Source organism: Manacus vitellinus, unplaced genomic scaffold, assembly GCF_001715985.3.
Source record: "Manacus vitellinus isolate BGI_N305 unplaced genomic scaffold, ASM171598v3 scaffold_49_pilon, whole genome shotgun sequence".
Taxonomy (NCBI): domain Eukaryota; kingdom Metazoa; phylum Chordata; class Aves; order Passeriformes; family Pipridae; genus Manacus; species Manacus vitellinus.
Window position 1 is genome coordinate 2,670,574 of NW_021940603.1, and position 22,563 is coordinate 2,693,136.

At 36.9% G+C, this 22,563-nt stretch overlaps 1 protein-coding gene across 1 annotated transcript in view; it reads left to right on the forward strand.

Moving 5' to 3' along the window:
- CLSTN2 (calsyntenin 2) overlaps positions 1-22,563 on the forward strand; it is a 333,066-nt gene that overhangs the window by 116,236 nt on the left and 194,267 nt on the right. Inside the window, exon 2 of the mRNA XM_029962672.1 lies at positions 19,584-19,706. The gene's annotated coding sequence lies outside the window, so the exon portion shown is untranslated. The remainder of the gene's footprint in view (positions 1-19,583; positions 19,707-22,563) is intronic.

Here is a 22,563-nt window from a genome sequence, read left to right on the forward strand (position 1 = left end):
TGTGAATACATTCACGTGACTGTCACCTTGCATGTGAAAAACAGTTTATTTCCTCCACCAAAACCAGGTGGAAGGAAAGGACTTGTACTCTCAGACAGAAATGATTATAGATAAGTCTACACATACATGTGGTTCTATCCACAAACATTTTCTTTCCTCCATGGGGAATGTCTGGACTTCTCCAGAAGCAAATTTCTGTTGTCTGTCTGGTTCCTCTGTGTTCACCTGCTACAGGGGGAATGAGAATTACATCATATGTAGTGTGGCCAGAGAAACCCCAAGGTTTGTCCATAGCAAAATAAAAGCAGGCAGGTTCTTTACCTCCTGGCAAAGGAATGGTTACGAAATGATCCATGATCTTTTCCAGTTTTGTGTACTGTGCACATACAGTATCTATTTGTATACATATGGGATTTTATCCCTTTCCTTGTTTCCATCCCCATGTTCCCTCATGCCATGCTAATTGCTATTCTTTATTTCACTTCTGTGACATGTCTTTGCGTTGTCTGTCACTTTTTGAGCTTGCAGTTGCTGCACGTTATTAAGGTAAATGATATCATAACTGACAACTTAATAGGTATTTTCCTTACAAGTGAAATAGCTCTACTCTTGCATATTGGCTAAAAAAATACAAATGGACAAGTAATCTCTTAATCTTGCACGCCTCAAGAAAAAGAAAATCCACTGTTAGAGCAAATAGTAATAGAATAAGTTTTTCCTACTGCTTAACATACTAAAAAAGTCAGTAAAAAATAATTTAAAACCACTATATATTTACATAGAATTAAGTCTTACAGGTTTTATGGACCTTACTGGCATTGTGTTCCTAGTTTTTAAAAACTTCATTTGTTAACACCTGCATGGAAATCAAGGATGATATACTACCTAAAGGAACTGAATTATGGCTACAAATAAAAGCTGTAAGAAATATGCTGTCTGAATAAAATAATTTTAAAGAAGTATTTGAGGGCTGCTGAGTGCACACCTAGCAACGTTGTTCAGAATTCTGTTTTCATTATTATGAAAGGTTCAAAGAGTAATATTTAAATATAGAGATTTGAGGAGATCTGGAAAGTATTGAGGAGAATGGCAAGAACTACAAACAGCCACAAAGCTATTTGTGTTGTTCTTCAAACAAAAGAACAAGGACAATATGTTTGCATTGAAGTAGGGTGGTTACACAGAGAAAGAATAATAAAAAATGGGTTTATATTCTCAATTTGCTTATTTAAAACAGTTTTAAAAAACCCTAAACCAAAACTGTTACTATGTACTTAGTTTTCTCCCCCTGTTCTTTGTACAAACCATCACATAGTGTGAGTGTGTGACTGTTTCAGACCTGGGGTAGACACAGGCTGGGCGTTTCCACTAAAATCTGAAAACCAGTATCACGTGTTATGCTGTATTTCTGAGATGTTTTTTGTATATTTCCCCTGAACATAAAAGGAACACCTACCTGGAACTTACTTTATTGCTGCTTTTAGATACAGATTTCATGGTACTTAATCCTACCAAAAGTTTTGGAAGCATTAAAACTCGCAAGGAAGAAGCCCCTTTGGAGCCAGTGTATTCTGAGACTGGAATACAGGGCATAAAATGAATGATCATAAAATGATGTAGTAATGAATTGTGATAGATTGATTTTAATTTAATTTTTTCTTCTTATACATTAACGTGTTGCTGTGGGAGATATTTCTTTAGAGGTTAAATATCAGCTGGAGACTTAAAAGTGGGGCAAGCAAAGAGGTCAGGAGGAGTGGGGCTGGTTCTTTATGTTTGCGTTGTAAGTGTAAATTCCAGTTTAAGCTCCGATCACTTTTCAGCCAAAATATTTGTATCATGCCACTTAAATGTAATTCATCAATTTTTCATGCTGCTTTGGAATTTGGAGAGGTGTAGTTAAGGGCTTTGAGAGGACCTGTAAGCGATTAAATATCTTTGAAAACAAAAGCAAACCCAGAGCAGGCGGGTACCTGTGTGGGATGTGCCGGCCGCCTTGGGCTGCCCTGGGCTCAGGGCCCCGAGGCACCTCAGCTTTGCTTTTCTTGTAGATTTTTTTTTTTTTCCTTGTTCAGATTTCCCGTGTTTGAAAACACAGAAGTAGCTGAAGTCTGAGACCACATTAAGAATTATGTTCCTGTTTCAGGGCTAAGGTTGGGCTGCCAAGTTGTGTTGTGTGCTCAAATCCCCACACGGTGTGGAAGCATTTAGGCTGGTGCTTGTTTCTGCCGAGTTTAGAGCATATCACCTTGTTCTGCAACTTTTGCATCTCTACCAGTAATGTCAGCTGCCAGAACTGGGTCTGTGAAAGTGGGGATGTGGTTCAGAGTCTTCTGTCTTTCACTTCTGATTGCTGCTTTCCTGCTGGGACATGAGCGAGCCCACGAGTGCTTGTGATTTCCTAGAGCTTTGGCTTTGCACTGGAATAGATTTGGAGCATTCACAAATGCAATTACAGCTCAGGTGATTTCTTTAAAATCTTGAGAATTTCATATTGTAGTCTGAAGATTGCAATATACTCTTAATTATTCATAATCTAAGAGCATATTTATTCATAAAATCAAGATCATTTTGTTCACTTCAGCATTGCCATGAGGCTTAGAGTGTTCGATCTTCACTGCAAGTTTGATGCAATACAATTACAGTTATATCCCTGTGTTCTGAGAAATGTCCAGAAGGAAGTTATGAGGGAAAGACCTTGAAAAAGGTATATTCTATCTGCATCTTTCAGATGAAAATTGATAAAAGACATTTTAAGAGCTTAAAAGTGTGCTTGTAACCATTGCCTGTCCTTTTTCAAGGTAACCCTGAATATTCTTCAGCCTGATCCATCTAAATGTGCACCATTCCTTTGGAAGGAGAAATTTGTATTGATATATTGTGACCATTATATAAAATGATGCCAAAACTGATATAAAACCCCCAATAACTGAGAATATTGATGTAAGAGAAAAAAAGTAAATATACTGTGATCAATACCAGAAAGAGATGAGGATAAATAAATATAAACACTGACAGATGTACAGGAATAAAATCCAGTGTCTTTACCATCAAAAAGTTAAAGTCAACACAAAGAAATACCCAAGCAAGCAAAAAAAAACCCCAAGCTCTGAATCTGACTAGACTTTTAACTTGCTGTGGAATTGCTTTGTATAAACACTGACGAGTAACAAAGCTGATCGTGGTCTGCACCACACGATCAGTCCTGTGGGACTCATTGTCCTAGTAATACTTTTTTGTGCCCTGGTCTCTGTGCTGGCAAAGTGCTCTGCCAGGAATGACATTGTGAATCCCTTTGATGTTCTTTTGAGCTGAACAGTCTCAGCCATGTGCCATCAGTCATAATCTCCTGTGTAAAAAGGGCTTCTACTTTAACCTTGTATGATCAGAAAAAACCCCTGTTACTCATTTTGGTTAGTCCAGTGCTGAGGCTGTCACAGGGGGGAGTTTCAAACCACTGCATTTGAACTTGATGATTGGAATTTTTATTTTTCGTAATGCTCTTTCTATTGCAAACAGGGCAAGATGATCATAGGATAAAACCAGAAGCAGTATCAGAAGCTGGAAGAACACATATTGAAAAGTTAATTTATCCATAAGCTTTGAGTCTTACTGGGATTAATTCACCAAAGATTCTTCAATCCTATCTCCTACTTGTGTGGAAATATGACCAGGGCAGGTATATTGGCCTAAAGCTGGAATAATTTCATTGAAGTCTGTGATCCTATTTCAGATTGCTCTGCTATAGTTGACATGTGGACTTTTTTGATGCTGTTGCACAGAAACTTTCTGAATCTGCAGAATTCTCCAGATATTTGTTACATCCTCCAAATGAAATCAGCTTCCTAACAGACACCATTGCAAGGGGAGGGTCTGGGGGTGTGGGAGGATTTCACTTTCTTGTACTTTGCTTTGATTATCTTTGTCTGGGGATGATGCTGGTGTGAGATTATAGTTACAGAAGCAACCATTGAAACTGTTGGCATCAGCACTGACTTACATTGCTTTCAAGTGCCCATCAAATTATGACTTGCACAGGTTTAGTCTTCCTGCTTCTGTTAAAAAAGGTTTAGTAATGAACCTGGCAACAGCATTTCTCTATAGAATATAACTGTTTAAAAATAAACTGCCATGAGTAATTTTTACAGACAAATACTTCCCCCCTCTTTAAACCCAATGACTATATGATTGATTTGATGTGACATTAATTTTCTTTCTTTGAACTCATTTTTTTGACAGTCTCCTTCATTCAGTGGCAGCAAAGACTAGAAGAGAGGGGGAAAAAAATCTCAACACCTACTCCCTCTTTCATCCCAGTCCTAGAAGGCAAAATGTTGGTGGACTCTAAATACTAGTGATGGGTTGTGGTCAAGGGGAGGAATGTGGAAAGCAGCTGAGATGCTTCTTTGTAGGGACATCTTGTTTAATGTGAGGCACTGAGCTGGAAGTCTGAAGTAGTTCAGGAACTACTGAATCACAATGGGACACCAAGTCCCAGCCTTGGGGGAGCAGAATTAATCTGTCAAAAACATGGGGCTAAAGGCAGGGCACGAGGGCTTTCAGCCATGCAATTCTAATCTAGCCTGCCAGCATGGCAAACCTATGGCTCTTAGTGACTATAGATTTGTTGTCACCTTTAAATCAGTTGCTTAAACTCTTGGGATTTGACTTATTGTTACACCAGTGAGAATGAGATCTGCACAATTATCTTAACATTTTCTTTTTTATTCAGTTTGAATTTTGGCAAAGAGCTGTGAAAAGAAGAATTATTGCTGGTGAGAGAGCAGATAAATTATTTTGTTAGCAGGACTCTTATTTGTGGTAGTGCTTAACTAACAAGGGCCACACTTAGCAAATTCAGGGACTTTTTTTCTGTGTTCCTCCTCACAAGGATACAAGCACGAGGCCTGTGTGTTTTTACCACTTTGTTATGCAAATGTGCAGTGTAGTATCAGTGGTAAGACTGATGAAAATATGTGCAGCATTTGTTAGGGCAGCTTGCTTGTCATCGTTTCCCTCTGTCCTCTGCATCTTGTTAAAATGCACGAACACATTAAATACATTTGAATAATCTTGTCTGATGTGCATCTGTGAGAGGCAGTGGCTCCCAAAGCATTGTGTCTGTAAGATCTCCCATATGTGGGCCCTGCTGTTTGCCCTCCGTGATCCGGGCGTGCTGCGATCCAGCTCGGATCAAACCCGGGAGGGGCTGGGGAACAGTGAACTGCTGCTGCTCTTGGTAGGTTCCCATTGGCATCCTTGATGTAAAGGCACTCAAAGTATTGCTTTGAAGACAGGGGTACTTTTGAAGGGTTGCCAAACCCTGCTTGATTACATGTCCCTTTTGACAGCAGGTTTTTTTCTCCTTTGTATTTGGGCACTACCAATATATGAGAACAGTCAAACACAAGTGGTCTCCTTTTGCCCTTTCTTGCCGAACCCGAGCAGTCCTCAGACCCTTGCCAGGCAGGTGGCTTCAGTTGCTTTAAACATGAAGTGAATTGAGCTCGTAGATTCTATTACTGACACAAATAACATAAAATATAATTTTTTTCTAAAGGCAAGTTAGTCTGGAACTTTAGGTGGTGGGGTTTTTCCTGCTTTTTTTTTTTAATCTCTGCTATAACAGTAAAGGTTGATGAGCAGTGTTGAAGATGTGCTGATATAAACAGAGCCAATTGCCAAATCCCTGCATCAGCCTTGTTAAAGTCGTGTTTACATGATTATGGGGTATCATTTCTGCCTTTATGTGGCTGCAGGCACTTTCCTGGGCTCCCGAGCATGATACAAACATTGACGTAACTCTGCTCTTTCTTGTTATATTTTAATGTATAACAATTTAAGTGCTTTTAAGTCTCACTGGCAAGTTACTGTGTGTGGATCCTGAATGGATGAAGTTTCAATATCATCAAAAACCTTGGAGTTGAGTTGGCTTTTTAATTGGTTTACATTGCCTTTTTTTGTTTTATTAACCCATGGGAAACTCTGAACAGTTACAAGTGTGTTTTTAGTTCAGATAAAACTTGTAAATGTACAGTTCAGCTGAGGACATGAAATATTCAGACCTTCCTGCCATTGCACAGGGGGTACATGTAGATGTAGGGTGAGGTCTTTAGGACTTTTATTTGCATTTTGCAAATAAATAAATAAATTAAACTTATAAATGTGATTTTCTTCATTCTCCTCTCAAGCAATGGCCTCTCCAAATCAGGTAATGAACAACCATCAGTGTTGAGCCCTGAAAAATACGTATTTTTATGCCTTACTATTTATGATATGGTGTCATTTCTGTATTTATGTAGCTGCAGGCAGTTTCTTCTGCATTTTGCTGATTTGTTCTGTAGAGTTCTTGGCTCCTGTCAGGAAAATCTGAATGATCTGGTCTGGGTTTTGCCATGGCCTGACTGCTCTGCACAAACTGTTCGAGAAGGTTCTCACAAGGCTGAGGAGTGAATAGGTTCCCTTAACTCTCTCCCATTTCATGTTCCCCAGCTCAGTCGTTGATACTGTTCAGCTGTGGTTATCACAAAACTTAATTTTACCATCTATTCACTTGTATTGAAGTGTATTTTCTGGTTTGGCTTTTTATGTGTGCTTGCCTTTAAACTGAACTCTTTTGTTCCATATATTCTCTACTTAACATATCATATTTTTTATAACCTCTGTTTTTGGAGCCAGAACCTGTTCTTGGGCATGCTATAAGCAAGACCAGACCAATTTTCTATTTTCTACTCAAATTTTGTGAGGGCAGAGTGTCCTCTGAATACACCATTGAGCATGCAATCAGTGGATGAAAAGATTCTGATTATCAGCAATTATTTTTGAGGAAAGGAGTCTCAAAAGAAGAGTATCCAGAGAGCTCTTACTTGAAATTGGTGCATAGAAACTGTGGAATAGTTGCTTTAGGAAGCTCAGAAAAAAAGTTCTCCTTTGTTACCCACATTTTCAAATAATCATTGACTATCACCAGGGCGACCTTTTGAAATACCAAAAATAATGATTTCTTTGTAACATCTGAAATATTGGGAAAAATTGAAGTTCAAGTTTATTTCTTGAAAATATGTCCCGGAGCTTTAACCTTTTCTTCAGATTTCATAGGAATGATTTATATAGTTGTATATTTTTATGCCCAAACCTAGTTTTTCAACCAGGTTGTAAAAAAAGTATCAGAAATGTGATTTTAGTCAGCTGTTCCTTTGACAGCAACCCCTAAAGTTAATGTAACAAGGTAAGCTGGCAGGGGCTTTTTGGGGGTTTGATGTTTTTATTTAATGGAAACTTGGTTGCAGTCTCCTTTCAAAATTCTGTTGCTTGCTCAAATGCAGATATTCTGTGCATAATGAGGGATAAAGCTGACAGGACGTGTCTGTCACTGAAGTAATGAATATCAAATGATCAGTTTGAAATGAATGAACTGTAAAATATGTAATTATTATTCAGTGTTCCATACTTTTCACAATAAAAAGCATGAAATGAAATTTGCAATAAAATATGTCTCATCTGCAACATTGTAGGACAAGAGCTGATGTATCACGGGTCAAACTCATTCCTATTAACAATTCATAGAAGTAGTTGATAATTAGGGATAAAGTGATAAGCTGGAAAAAATAGTGCTTGGTACTGAGTTATGAGACATAACCAATTAACTAAAGAACTCCCCAAATGTGTAGAATTTTTCTTTCATCAGTCTGTCTTTTGTTTGACAAACAAGTTTTTCTGCACTGGCTGAAGCCCTGAAAACTCTTTTTACAGCAGACAGCAGTAATTAAGAAATTATCTGTGTAATTATCCAGGAATACTAATAAGTAATGAATGGAAGCTTAGCTGTTTTTAAGATTAGACAGAAATTATTGCTCAATGAATTCATAGGCATCAAGACTTTATCTTATGCAAGTACTTGTGTCAAGCTCTTGTGAGCAACTAATTATTCGGTTATGGAGGAAAAAAATATTGATTTCATCCAATCTTTCAGAGTTTCTCAGAATTAGGTGTTTTCTCTAAGATGTGTATTTTCATTTCTGGAGGAAAAACATAGCTAAGTTGTCAACTTCTGAAGAGTGTACAAAGAGATCGTGGTGCCCGAGGGCTGGATGTCCTGTCTGGATAACCATTGATTATTTTACTCTTGTTCGTCTGCTTGGTAGCCTGTAACACAATATGATGTTTTTACATCAAGATTCAAACCAGCAGTTTTCCATCATCATTTTATTTCCCTTCATTTGCTGTAGTCCTGTCAGCAGACCCAGGGGCTGCCCATAAGTCATGAGCCACACGTGACTCCCCTGGAGTTCATGAGCCCCCTGTTCCCAGAGTATGTGATCACCTGACAAGCAGCAGGGCTGTGCTGGGGGAGGAGGAGGTGGCTGATCTCAGTGCCTGCTGTTGGGAAGATCTGCAGAGTAGGAATCACTGTAGCAGATGTCACTTGGTTGCCGTGCAAGTGAGTGAAATATCCCATCCCACAGCAGAGAAGAGGGACCATCATCTCCCACGTGTGAGCCAGCTGCAGCCCTGCTGTGGTTTTTAATGAGGAGGAGATTTTACCATGTAGTTGTATACTCCCAGGAAGATTGGTCAGTCTTGCCATAGTTTTTTGTTTACTGTGAGGTCCCCTGTTCAACGTGCCACAAGTCTAAAAGCGTTTTGGCATTGCTTGAATAGGGCACAAATGCCCTAAAAGACAGGAACTAAAAACTACTGGAACAAGGAAAGATCCCAAAAGAAACCTTAGGGTAATATTTTGCTGGCAGCTTATGGAAGGCTATGCAGAGCCCAGAATGATGGCCTCAGTTATGCTTAATATCAGAGGGAGGGGTAAAGGTGACCCCTACATTCAAGTGATCTCTAGGTTCACTTTCCTGTACTTGGATATCTCCTTCCTCGCTTGTTTATATGATCAGGCTAAAAAGAGAGGGAGAACTGTACAGGGAGGTTGCTTGGAATGCTGCTGGAAAGCTGTCTTACATTGTAGTGGATTTGATAGTTTACTGTCATTCCTAAAAAGGCTGAAATCTAAAAAGCATCTTGGTGCTGTTGTTGGAGCCATGTGGTGACATGAATATGTTATTTGTTGGTTCAATGCTCTGACTGGAACAGGGCTTAGTGCTTGGTGATTCTGACTCCTAATACAAGTAAACTCTGCCACACTTTCACTCTGAGCACCACCTGTACTCAATATTTTTTTAAATACATAGATGTTGATATGAGGAAGGAGTATTTGCTAATGTATGAATTTGCATTTTAAAACTAAACTGTTGGCAATCTTAATTTCCATGTAAATAGACTGATATGTTTCAAAACATCTAGAAATTAGGAGACACTTGAGAGTGTTGAGGGGAGCAAGGAAAATAAGAGGCATTTTCAGGTCGAAATGCAAAAGAGAGGTGAGAGAGTTTTGAGGAAAAAATAAACCATTCAAGTAGGGTGAATCATAACTTTAGGTTTAAATCTGTAGGAAATATATGAGAGAAAAAAAGAAGATTGCCTTGGAAAAAATAAAGACTGCATTGGAAATGAGAAGGACCGTAAAAGACAATTAAATTAAACATTGTGTTATAAAGTCAGAGCTGCTTATAATCTGAAACATCATCAGAGCCTAAAAAAAATATTTATTTCAGGCAATTCCTATGTCTATAGTAAACTCTTAAAAGAAAATAAATGAACTAGAAAAAATTAAAGTGTAGCTAGAGTATGGCTGAAAACTGCAGTATTGTTATGAAAATCAGGATGTCAATATGCTCTCCGTATGGATTATATAGCCCATGTAATTATGTGCATTCTTCTCTCATGGAGAGCCTGAAACACATAGGTCTTGACTATTAGAATTTCTGGAACACCCACTCTCCTATTGATTTTTTGGGGTAGACAGATTATTATTTGTATTGGAGTGTGTAAGAGCTTCAGTCAGGACACAAGAGGCATTGTATAAAAGTGAAAAGAAGTTGGACTCTGCACCAGAAATCTGTTCTTAAGGAGAAAATAGAGTGTCTATAACAAATGACAGTCATGGATCCAACTCCACCAAAGCAGAAGACACTGCAGTGTTATCTTTATCCTCCCTGTTGGTTATTTCCTGCATTCCTGCTTTCTGCTGTGACAGACAGAAAACACCATCAATTGGCATCTGCATTGTGCTTTGGTGGTACTAATAGTAATGTAGCTGTTACTTTGTCGATGGATGGGGTCATGTAATACATGCCAGTATTTAAAGGCATATTCTGAGAGGTTTGGGGTGAGGATGGACAATCAGTTAACATATTATTTTGAGGTACATTTCGATTTAAGAGATATCTGAATGCAGAAGAGGGAAGCACTTGCAAATGGATGTCCTGGGACTCCATTTCTCATGATTAAGTAAAGGACAGGTAATTTGAAGCAATACCTGTCCTTTATATGGTCAGGTTCTCTCTACAGGAATATCCTTAAGCCCCTGCTGTATGGAAAGCTGTAGTTTTGAACAAATAATGAAAAGATGAACATCAGTACTTTCTTCTATTTAAAAAAAACCCAAATTACTTACTCCTTTAAAATCCATGGCATTAGGATTTATCTCATTTCCCAAGATTTCCAAATGTGAAGGCTTATCTGTAGGAGCTTGGGGTTTCAGTGAGATTAAATTTGTGATAGCACACAAGAGACTGTGCTATCAAAATAGTGTGGCATGAAATTTTATAAAGGTTACAATTTCTTAAGGTTTTTGTTCATTTATTTTAGGCTCATAATCTAATAGGGATTTTAACTTTGAATTTTTCAAAATGCCATTCACACCAACAGAGTATTGCTGAAGTTCTTGAGACATAATTGTATAAAACCTAAGTTACTTTAATATTGTTTTTGAAACTTCAACTTAAGATACTATTTACAAAGAAAAAACCTGCTAACCTAAGGTGCTGAAAAATTAGTACCTTTGAAAATGTGCTCAGCAAATGTTAAAATGTCTCATGTTCTGTAGTAGCTGCAATGTTCATTTTAGGGATGTCATAATTGACACCATTCATAGGAAGAAACAGCAGCAATTGGAATTCCCTGGTTTTAGTATTTCAGGCAATGAGAGGTATTATTCATGCAAATTGGTTCTTTAGTTAAACAGGGCATCCTGCAGATCTGTAACTCCTTGGTGAGGTCTGTCTTTGGTGCTATTGGGGGATTGCTCTTGCTTTTCTGCATAATCAGTGAATTTTTTTCTTTCTCCCCTCCCTATGAAAACACACTGTCTTGGTAAAAATGTTTGCTAGTGATCTGTATGTTCCTCAGCATTGCTTGAAATATCTGGATTATTTGCAAGATACTGGTGGCCAGTCCATGAAACCACTGTGCTGGAAGCCCTGTTGAGATATCATCTGAAAAAACTCTTCAGGGGACACTCCATTCTTGTTTATTTAAGGAATAAGGACTAGAGTCAGGTTTATTTTACATGCATGCTGTAAACTCTCATAATGGAAAATAAATACATGTTCTGTACATCTTTCAGTCCAAACAAGAGTTAAAGTGTGTAAGAATGGGGCAACTTCATATAGTGAGCATGGAGTTATTAAATATGGAAGAAAGTTAAATGAAATTATAGAGGGGTTAAAAATTGGGGATCTCAAGCTTTTATGTATTTTTAAATGAAATGAGGCTACACATAAGAAATCTCTGTTGAATTAAAGGTCAGCATTATTAAGCAAGATAAATGAAATAGATTTTGAGCACAACTAAATATATTGGAAAACATAACTTGTTTATGACCATTTTCTGCCCTTATGATATGAATGAAAGCATTTTTACACCATCTAATACTTTCCCAAAGATAGACTTTCATCTATCAGGACATAATCAGGTAAGTGCTATTGAAATTCCCATAATTGTGGGACAGACTCATCATCTAATTCCAGTTTTGTTCCTTAGATATAGTAAACAAGATATTCCTGGTCTTAATATTGAGGCATAGAGACTCAGTATTAAGACTGGTAGCAGTCTATTTGTTTTGACAACTATCAATAGATAAAATTGATGAAGGAGTTGAAATCTCTTTCATATTAATAAAAATAACTTGTAAGCTTAAAGGCAGTTCAAAGCATGAAGACCCACAGCTATGTGGTCCGCTACCTAAAAGGTGATGATGAGGCTAATTCTTGTATTCATATGAAAATTCAAAATGTGCTTATCAGAAAGGGTCAGAAGGTTTACATATCCATATTGTGAGTGGAGTTTTACAACATTCAAAGCTACACTGTTTTTTTCTGAAGAACACAGGTTTGGATTGACCAAAGCATTTACTAAGTTCTTGTTGAATGTTTAATATTAATTTGGTTATTAATAAATATTAATTTAATATTAATCCACTCAAACCTCAAAACTAAAAACAACAAAAAAATTTGCAAGAGAATCAAGCATATTTATAGATACATGAACATCTAAACATATCAGAATACATGCAGTGTGTGTCATTTTACTTAGAAATAGCCAACAGGTGACTAATTACTAATATTATCAAGTCCATTAGACAAGGCACTTGATGCTTTTGGTCAAATTAGCTTGTAATAAGAATGACCTACTAACAAAGGAGTCTTCCACTTCAAATTTTCCCTGTTTTTTTTTTTAATATAAGAACAGATTTTGATAGTGGGGATTGTCATTATTGAAAGGCCTTCTCTTGGGGGCCAGAAAATGTGCTTATGCCAGAAGACTGTTTTGTGCAGTATATTTCATGCAAAACAAGTTTTGTTGTGCAGCTTGTTCAAATCAATGCCAAGTTATCTGTAGGATCTCCACTGAGTAATTTAATGTTGCTGAGATGCACTGCTCATAATGTATTCCTTAGTTAAAATGTTCTCCAAAGAGTTCACATCTCATAATCACATTTCATAAATCATATAAATTCTACTTTAACTGAACTTAGTGTCAAAATGCACATTGCCTTAATTGGGACAGGAATTTCACATTATTATTTTATGTAAAAGCACATAAAGCATTATGACTTAAAGTTATCTATCTAAAAATAAAGCCAGAACATTACTACTGGTAATTCAGTAATTTCAAGCAATGACATCACATGGAGAAATAAGCATTAAGCTACAGAAGAACAAATTTCTTCTTTACAATTTTTCTTTGCCAAAGCATGTAAAATGTGTTTTATATGTGAAAGTTCCTGGCAAGTTTTCATTTTCTTTTGTATATAGGGAAACATAGTATTCCGTGTTCTGCTGATAGAGCTACCCGATGTTGCCTTTTTTTCTAAAGCTGAGAAAGACTTAATCCTATAAAATGCAAATATTTATGTACTACTACTCAACCATTTTCAGTTTCCACTTCTTGGTTTCTTTTTCCTCAGAAAATGCATTTATGCGTGTCCTTGTTTTTTCTGCCTTCCAGAGGAAGCCTTATATTCTTTATCAAGCTCCTAATCCTCATTTCTTTAGTGATCTAAGCCCCCAAATCTGCCTATCTTCTGAACGTTTTTGTTCTTAGCTGCTACTTTATGAGACTTTAGATTTGGCTGCTATCTTTAGTTTCTATCCCTGGCCCATTCTGGAGCTGGTAATTCAGGAAATCCATGTTTCTGTCTCGAGACATGTCTTGGAGGAATTAAGGTCTATTATATTATAAAGTTGCATGTGCACTATACAGTCACGTTTATGAACTATGTGAAGAGGACTTGCTTAGTGAAAACATAATCTTTGGAGTATTTCAGTTATCAGAAATGAGAGTCACTGGAGACTCCGGGAAATTTCTGTTAAGGGTATGAGTGTCCAAAACTTCTGGCTTGGATGTCTAAAAATGAACATGACACAGGCCACATTGGTGAGACAAAAATCATCTTCTGACCTCACCCTCTTCCCTTTAAAGTTTCTCCTTGATCCAAAGCTCAGGGCTGTTAAAACTATCCAGAGAACAGGTCATAGGATTTTAACAATGGACAAATTCTATTTTTAGTAGCCATTTTCTATGAAATACCTGAAAAATGAGCTAGAGCTCTGGCTATTGCTGACCCCAGAAGTCTTACTCTGGCATTTACCCAGCAAGGTATCACCCCAAAGGAGGAGTGGACTGCATTGCAGCTGTCAGGATGTCATCTGCATCATTGGGATATTTGTTATGCAGTACCCTCCTAGTAGGGCACTAGAATAACTCTCTTTTTTTGCTGTACAAGATAAGGGCTTGCTGCTTGTAGTGCAGACTGCACAAGGCATGAAGTTCAGACTTTTGTATTTTACTGAAGTTAATGGGATTTTCTGCACATGTTTAAAAGGCTTCCTGAGTATCCTCAATTTGGCTGTTTTTTTGAGGGGAAGGCCTTTGACACTTAGACAGGATTCCAGCAGGCTGAGCTGAAGATCACTGAAGTTAGCAGATGAAAAGACTTAGAGCTGAAGTGTATGCTAAGGAAAGTACTATACTGGAAAAAAAAGGAAAGAAAACATTTGCATTCATAAAGCAATTCTTAACCCTCATAATTTGCTACCTCGGGTTTTATCTCCCTGTAGTTTAGAAATCAGCAGTTGATTTAACTGGACCATATTGAATCTGCCCTAGTGTCTGAAGTTAAAGCTTCTAATACACACTTTTTTTTTTTTTCCTTTCATAATTCTTTAATGGGTTATTTTTGGATCAGTGACATTTTCTGAGCAATTTCAGTCAGAAACCATCTGAAATTTGCAAATACCATTGTACTGTATCCTTTGCACACGTGCTGCTTTCCACCTACTCCCCCCTTCCCTGCCCCAAACAAGTGTCTGTCTTGGGTTAGAGAAGAGATGATGTCTGTCCTCATGAGATGATGTCCTCCAACATTTTGTCTATATTGTAGTCCTGTTATAATAATGCTTGTGCACTGACCAATTGCAGCTTTGTTGTTCACAGGCATTGAGGCTTGGGAGATTTAATGTACAGAGTATGACTGCCTTCAGAGAGCTCTGTGCATGTCTTGCAGGCTCATAAGGCAGGGCACAGGCATTGCAGCACAGAGTTCGTGCACCCAGAGCCATGCTCTGGGTAAAGGCCTTGTTGGGGAATTGCCAAAGGGCTTAGGAGGGGAGGGGGCTGATGATTTTTTTTCCTACTGCTGATGTTTCAGTGTCTAGTGTGTGATTTTGTTCCATTTCTGCTGCAGAACTTCCCATGGGCCACTCGGGGCACGGGAGATACTCTGTGCAATCACAGCTGGGGGAGAGTTTGCTGTCAGGAGTTGGATGTTTTTCAAGTCACAGGATGGGTTTTGAGCGTGACACAGGGAAGGGGTAAAACCCAGGGCACTGTGCAGAGGATGGAGAAAATGCACCAGAGTAGGATGTAGGAGTTGAGCGTATTTTTGGGGTTCTAAACATCTGGCCTTTCTCTGTAATCATTTTGCTTAATTTTTGAGCCTGTCCTTAAGCTGACTTCCAAGACAATGTTCCTGAGGGCATGAGATTTCCTGCAGACTCTACAAAATGAGTTGGTTTTTCTTTTGCCATTTTCTACTCTGTTGTTTTATGTGCCAAGTGCATTTGCAGATGGAACACAGAGAGGCAGTTTTCTAGCACTATGGTTTAATTACATCCAAAGGCTTGTAACCACAAGCTTTGGTGGGACAGAGTAGGAAAATACAGTGTAAATGGTGCATATGAATTTTAATGAATTGACCTCTAACTGTAATAAAGGAAGATTAATTACCTTATCCTAGACGCTATAAATTATTTATATTATGGTTTTATATGAATGACTAATAAATTACACGAAGGGAGGCAAGTTTAAAAAAGAAAAACAACTTACAGCAGGGGTATATTTCATCTGTATGTCTTAACTAAGTATGTGTTTGAATTCATAAAAGCCTTATAGTGATTTCAGCTTTCACCGAGCTAGAAGAATGCAAGGAAAAGGTAAAAAATAAATGCTTCCAGAAAAGATCTTTGGTAAAAAAGATAATATATATATATATATATATATAATTTATTTTTTTTTTTTAGTTTTGGAGTTAGTGTAAGTGTGCTAAAGTTAATATACCTTAAGAGGGAAAAGAATTTTTTTGTATAGGTCTTATCTGCTGATTATGCAGTTTATTTGTTCTTTTGAGCTTAGCTTGCTGTGTAGTGCTCTGCTTTCTTGGTACCCGAAACTTCACATAAATCTGTATATAGATTTCTTCCATCATCTTTATCAACATTTATTTTATAGAATGTTGTTGTAAGCATTATTGAGAAGCATTAAAATATTTTTTAACCATTCATGCCTTTTCCATTTTAAAGATAAAAGAGTTCCCATCTTATTGAAAAGTTTACAAAAATTTCAAAAAGGTACATGTTAATCTTTAAGAGACTCTAATAAATGCTGGGTATAACTGGAATTAGATAACTTCTTAAATGATGTGAAATTTATTTTTCTTTTTTATTTCAACATACAGTTTCATATAGCCTGAAATAAATAGCATGGGAAAACTTTGTTGTTGTGGTTTTCAAGTAAATGCAGTGTGGCATTACTGTGGCTTTGGAAACCTGACCTAAAATCTGACTCAAATATCTTGAAGTACAGTCAGTAGCTCAAAAGAGACAGGGCAAAACACTTCTGATTGAATATTTAAAGTTCTGTTTATTTTGAAGCTGTTGAATAGGGACAGGAAAATATCAGAGCTTTGAGAGGTGTGTTAACCTGTGGATAAACACTGATTTAAACCAGTCTAATGTTTTGGAGTTGCCCTTTTGTCTTGGAGTAAGAAACTTAAAGTATTCATTAATCATGTCATGTTTGAAAGTTTTTCTTTTACAATGTAATATCTAATGGGAGTCTATACAGTGGTTTATGCAGTTTCTCTGTTAACATTTTACCAGCTTTTAGCAGAGAAACTATGAACAACCCCCTGAACCAGAACACCAGCAAGTAATCTCAGTATTATAGATTTCTTATTTTAAAACAAGTACCCAAAACAGCGTAAAGGATCAGTAATTTTAGTGATGTGAAAATATTTCAGATTTATAGATCATCTGATGCAAAAGAAGTGTTTTGCTCTCCCAAAGACTGTGGATGATTTCCATTATTTGTAAAATTTCCACATCACAGGTTACTTGAAACTTGTATAGTCATAATTTTTTCTTTTGGAGACGTATTTGATAAAACTTGCAAAAACTTGAGATTTTATTGTATTTTGCTTTTGTTTTATTGTTCTTTTCTTCTTAATACCATCCTCTAGGCTCTAGGTCTAAGTTGTAGAATATGTTTGTAATGTACTTTCTTTTCTTCCTACCCCAACATGATTTAAGAAATTGTGTTGCTGTCACTCATTTGACTCATTATTGCTCATTGGACACTAATTGAAAAAACATAAGGCCAGTAGAATTGCAATCACTGTGTCCTGAGACTGTTTCTTTAGCCAAAATGCTGTTAAAACAATTCTGTAGAATCCAGAGGAGGATTTTATTTTTGGTTGGGTGGGTTTTGATTTTTTGTTTTGTTTAGTGGCTATGTTTGGGTTTGTTTGTTTGTTTGTTTGTTTTGGCTTTTTTGGTTTTTTTTTGACGTTTGTTTTGTTTGGTTTTTTTTTGGTGAGAGCTCAGACAATTAACCGAATCAGGAGGAATGAAAAGCATTAAAGTACTTGAACTTTTATTTCCAGCAGGGACTCCATTTGCTTGCCAATCCCTATTTACTATTTCATCATTATTAAATTGTGTCTGTCTTCAATCAAGAGATCCCCTCTAACTCTGTCCAGTACATGTCAATCTAAGCCTTTGAGCCACAGCAGAGCATCAGTGCAGCACGTTTCTGTGGCTGGATGTTCAGGCAATTCACGTATTCAAATAACAAATGCAGAATATTTCAACTGCCCTGCAAACTGGAATCCCAAATGCCATACAAAGCTCTGAAATTGCATCCATCACTTCTCATATTTCAACACCGTCAAGACTTTTGGCCTTCATCTATTACATAAACTCGCCAATCTCTCCTCTGGCTGTACAGTCATTACAAGATGAAGAGATTTGAGACCCCTATTTTCCATTTCACCTTTCCCTGACACATCCCCAGTTTAATCTTCCTGTTGCTTAGTTATTGCAAAAATGGGCAAAACCAACCACTGTGAAGCTAAATGTGCTTTCTTCTGAAAGAAGATACATTGCAACATAGAAATGAACTCAAAGTTGACATATAAATGCTAGAATATAAAATAATGTCCACCATGTCCTAAGGATTAAACAAAGCAGCAAGAAAGAAAGAAAGAGAATGAACTTCAGTTTACCATAAATGTATTTGTTGGCTTTTGCCAGATATCCAGTATACATAATAATTTGTTAATTGCCCAGCTCTGTGCCTGAGGCCAGAACCCCCTCTGTTATTATAGTGGATTTTGCTACTTTCTTCACAAGGAAGAAACTGTGGAAAAAACCTTGGAACTCATTGATATCTGGGGTTTTACAGAAGACAGGGCAGGAAAGAGTTTAGGGTTGTGTGTGTGGATTTTGTTTGGTTTCGTAACGGGGTTATTTTAAATAATCCCTTCTGATTCAATTTTTTTCTCTTTAAGTGTCAACTCTCTGTCTTTGAGGTGAATTCTGTTAACTCGCCAGATGTTTTATTCAGCATTTGGTACACACAACTAAATAATAGGTACAAAAATTACTTTACAGCTGAGTTTGATGTCAATGTGGTAGATATTCCTTAGTGAAGTGCTCCCTCCTGCCTGGGGGAGAACATCCTTCAAATTGCAATTTCTTTAACTATCACCGTTGTGTTACTTATGTAGGAACTCCAAAGAGAGAATGTTCAGATTGTGGCTGCAAGAAGAAAATGCTCTTTATAAGCATAGCAAAGCTAAGCCTCTTACATTTTCCCCTTCCTTTTTATTTTGTATCTTTATACTTACCAAAAAATATTAGATGGATGGTGAGAGGGATGAACATGGAAGAGGTTCAGGAATAAAACAATATGATGATAAGTGGGGTAGCCTCTCCTTAAAGTGTCTTTTTGTGTGATCTTCCTTGTATGTCAAGACCAGATATATCCAAATGTTCTAAAGCTGAATTTGAAGGACAGGTTTTTCTAGAAAAACTTGAGATCCCATTTAAGCATAAGTAAAACTGGTTTTCATAAATGAAAAAGGTGGAGGCTTTCATAAAAGTGATTTAAATGTAGAAGTTTATTTTTTGTCTATGATGTGCAGAACACAAAAGTTATTTTAGATATTTTTCGAAAAATAAAGTGAGCAGTTGATCAAGAGTGAAATGTTCCCACTTGCCCTTCTCTTGGCTTTGTGACCTGTTGAGTTGTGTTTCTCTGGTTGTCCTTTCTCTTGCATCAGAGCTTTGCAACTGAAAGCAATTTCTTCTAAAGTGTCTGCCCCTAATTATGTCTGACAATTGAGAACACATTAAAAAGACTTTGAAAATTGTGTTTTGCTTTTGGTGTCTTAATTGGAGGGATGTTTGTGTTTTTCTTGTCAGTGAATTACTGTACAATACACGTCACTTTGTTTTGATATTTGAATGTTTATGAAGTACTTTGGGCTTTTTTTAGTGGCTTTTGAGTGATAACATTGATATTGGGCATATGGTAAATAATTTCTCTTTAAAAATAAAATGAGCTAAATGCATGTAAAACACAAACCAAGTTAATTGGGCGTGTTTTTTCTCTTCCAGTGAACAAACACAAACCCTGGATTGAGACATCTTACCACGGAATCATAACTGAGAACAATGACACTGTAATTTTGGATCCTCCCCTCGTTGCTTTGGACAAAGATGCACCTGTTCCCTTTGCAGGTAGGAATATACACTGGCAGCAGCACTTGAGCTTGTGGATTGTAGTATGAATTTATTAGCATTTTAAGGATGGGATTTGCAGTGCAGAGATGATGTAATTTGAAGGACGTGTGAAGGTCGTGTAAAGGCTGTGTCTGAGTACTCAGGACCTGACCATTGGCCCACAGACCTTGAAATGAGGTGTCTCTTACAATGGATGTGTCTGCTCATTTGTTTCAAGAAAAAAGAGATTATTAACAGCATAATACAGCAGGCTTCCACTATTGACACATTTTTTAATAAAACACAATATTTCTGTAATTAAATTTGAATTTCCCATTATAGAAATGAGTCATTATAGTTGCTTAAAGTAACAATGCATAGTTAATTTTGTTCAGGAACAACAGCCCCTGCTTTCTCTTTTCTTATTCTTCTCCCTGGCCGTGCAAAAACTGTGTGACAAATATTTAAAGTTGCTCAAATCATGTGTTACTGTGTGAGTACTTTATAACTGCCAAGGCTTGGACAGAAATTTTAATGGTGTTTTTGAAGATTTTTGCTCAGGTTGCTGCATGATAGATGTGTGTCGTACGGAAGTTTTCATCTGTGTTAAGTCTATTTTTCCTGACACTTATTCTGTCATATTATGGAGTTCCTTAAGCAGAATAGAGTACTTTTGCATGTGAAGTAGGTTTTCTTTTAAATTCCCTGTTCCATTTTCTTCTTTTTGAAGAAGAAGGAGAATAGTGAGGCTTGACAGCTGTTTTGAAGATCCTCAAAAGATGCACTTGCCAAAAACATGCTGTTGCCTAAGAGTGTCCCTCATATAAGGAAAGGGACTAGTAAGATAAGGATCCTTGTTCTTATGGAGTACAGTCATGCTCAGTAAGCAGCAAGTCCAAGTGCTTGGCCCAAACAGCATTTTACAGCATCATGAAAGAACTGTTATTAGACATTTTCCCCCAAAAGCACCTACTGGCATCAATCCATACCCTGCCAAAGAGGGATTCACAAATGTTTTTTATATATTGAACTGCAATTTAATATCAAGATTTGTTTGTGAGTCATAGTGCCCCATGGTTCTTTGTTGCACAGAACCCTTTTCTTTCTCATCCACTGGGGATGTTCAGTGGAGGGAGCTCTATTTAGTCAGAGGTAAAAGTCTCAAACAGCTTGTGCATATTGGTATAGCAGCCTTGGTATGAAACCCTTTTACCTGCTGATCCCTTCCCGTGGCACAGAGTTATTTGCTAATAGAGGCATAATCAGTGTCCATTCAAACACAAACAGCCAGCCCTGAACTGGGAGGTGCTAATTAAAATCAAAGCAGGGTCACTTCATACAAAGATGTGCAGGATAAGGTGTCCTAAATTAGTTATTACTTTTTGTAGCTGAGGAAAAATGCTTGTTTCCAAGTTATTTTTGAATGATAAGCAGTATTCTGTATTGTATTTGAGACCACTTTTGTGTTATATTGGTAACTTCCACATGTGTGTGCAATTCATTCTTCCAAATGTTTGTGTTGAACAATAATATAAACTTAGATGAAACCCTTGCTAAACTAAACCTTTTTGTGAAATCTTCAGGTACAGCTATTTAGGAATGAAGGTTGATTCCTAGTGAAAAGATACCCTTTTCATTTTATTTTTTTAAATTTTTCTATTACTAAGGATATTCTTTTGCTTGCATTCCCCTGGGATCCTTAAAGGAACGATAATCATGCTGCTTTCACTGACACTGCAAACTGTGCTGACTGGGAGTTTGGTAGCCTAATTATTTTCTTCACTTTTTACATTGGGAGAATCAACACGTTTTCCATTAAGCAGTGATTTACTTTTCATGTAGAAAATCTTCCTTTGAAGTACTGAACTTAGACTGGCTTATGTGATTACATTAGACAGTATTTTAATTTATCTTTGTTTATTGATTTGAATTATTTATAATATAAGAAGTGTCTAGGTGCGAAAATACTTTCTGTGTATTCCTTGATATTAATGATTCATTTCCAGATAATATGGTACATTTGGCCTAGTGATCTGCAATAATAAAGTACTGATTGAACCCTTAATTCCCTTGAAGCACTTGGATTCCCTACATGTTTGGAAAAACATGTGCTTCTTTTTAAACACTCTTACCTTTTTTAATTGTTGGAGGAATTTGTTGTTTCTCTTTTAATTTCTGCTTAAGTATCATGTAGTTTTATTTGGTTTCATAATATCATTAATTTTATTGTAGGTTTTTATGGAAAATTCAGTTTCTCTAGTGTATTTAGTGGGAGAAAGCTGAAATAGATACAGCTACAGCATTAACAATACTCAGTAGTTGTACATTTAATAGTGAGGTAACGTGGTGTATCTTCTATGGCCATATTTTGTTTAACTGTTGAAAAACTTTTTGTACAGTATAATATATCAGTCTTCCATTGTAACAGAATCAGAGCTCCAGCAGTTCCTTTACCATCACTCTGTTAATATTTTCAGTATTTTGTCCAAATATTGCAGAAGAAAAGAGATATAGTATTTAGAAACATTTTACATTTTTGTTGTTTTGGTTGTTTTTAATAGGCCCAGATTCGACAATATATCAGGGCAGGTTTTGATTTCTGCAGAGATATCTACTTAGATCTCCTTGAACAAATGAGTCCCTCCAACAAACCGAAACAAAACTCAAATCCTAAACCAACCAAACAAACCCCAACCCAGCTGCTGTATATCCTTTCACTTTGCACATGTGCTTAAGTTCTACAGAAACAAAATGGAACTAACAGGAAGCACATCAAGATAACCATGAGGTTGATGTTCCTGGGGGATACCTGAATATATACCTGGATGTTATGTGGGCAGATGTTATGTGGATCTCTCTACTTTTCTTAGTTTAC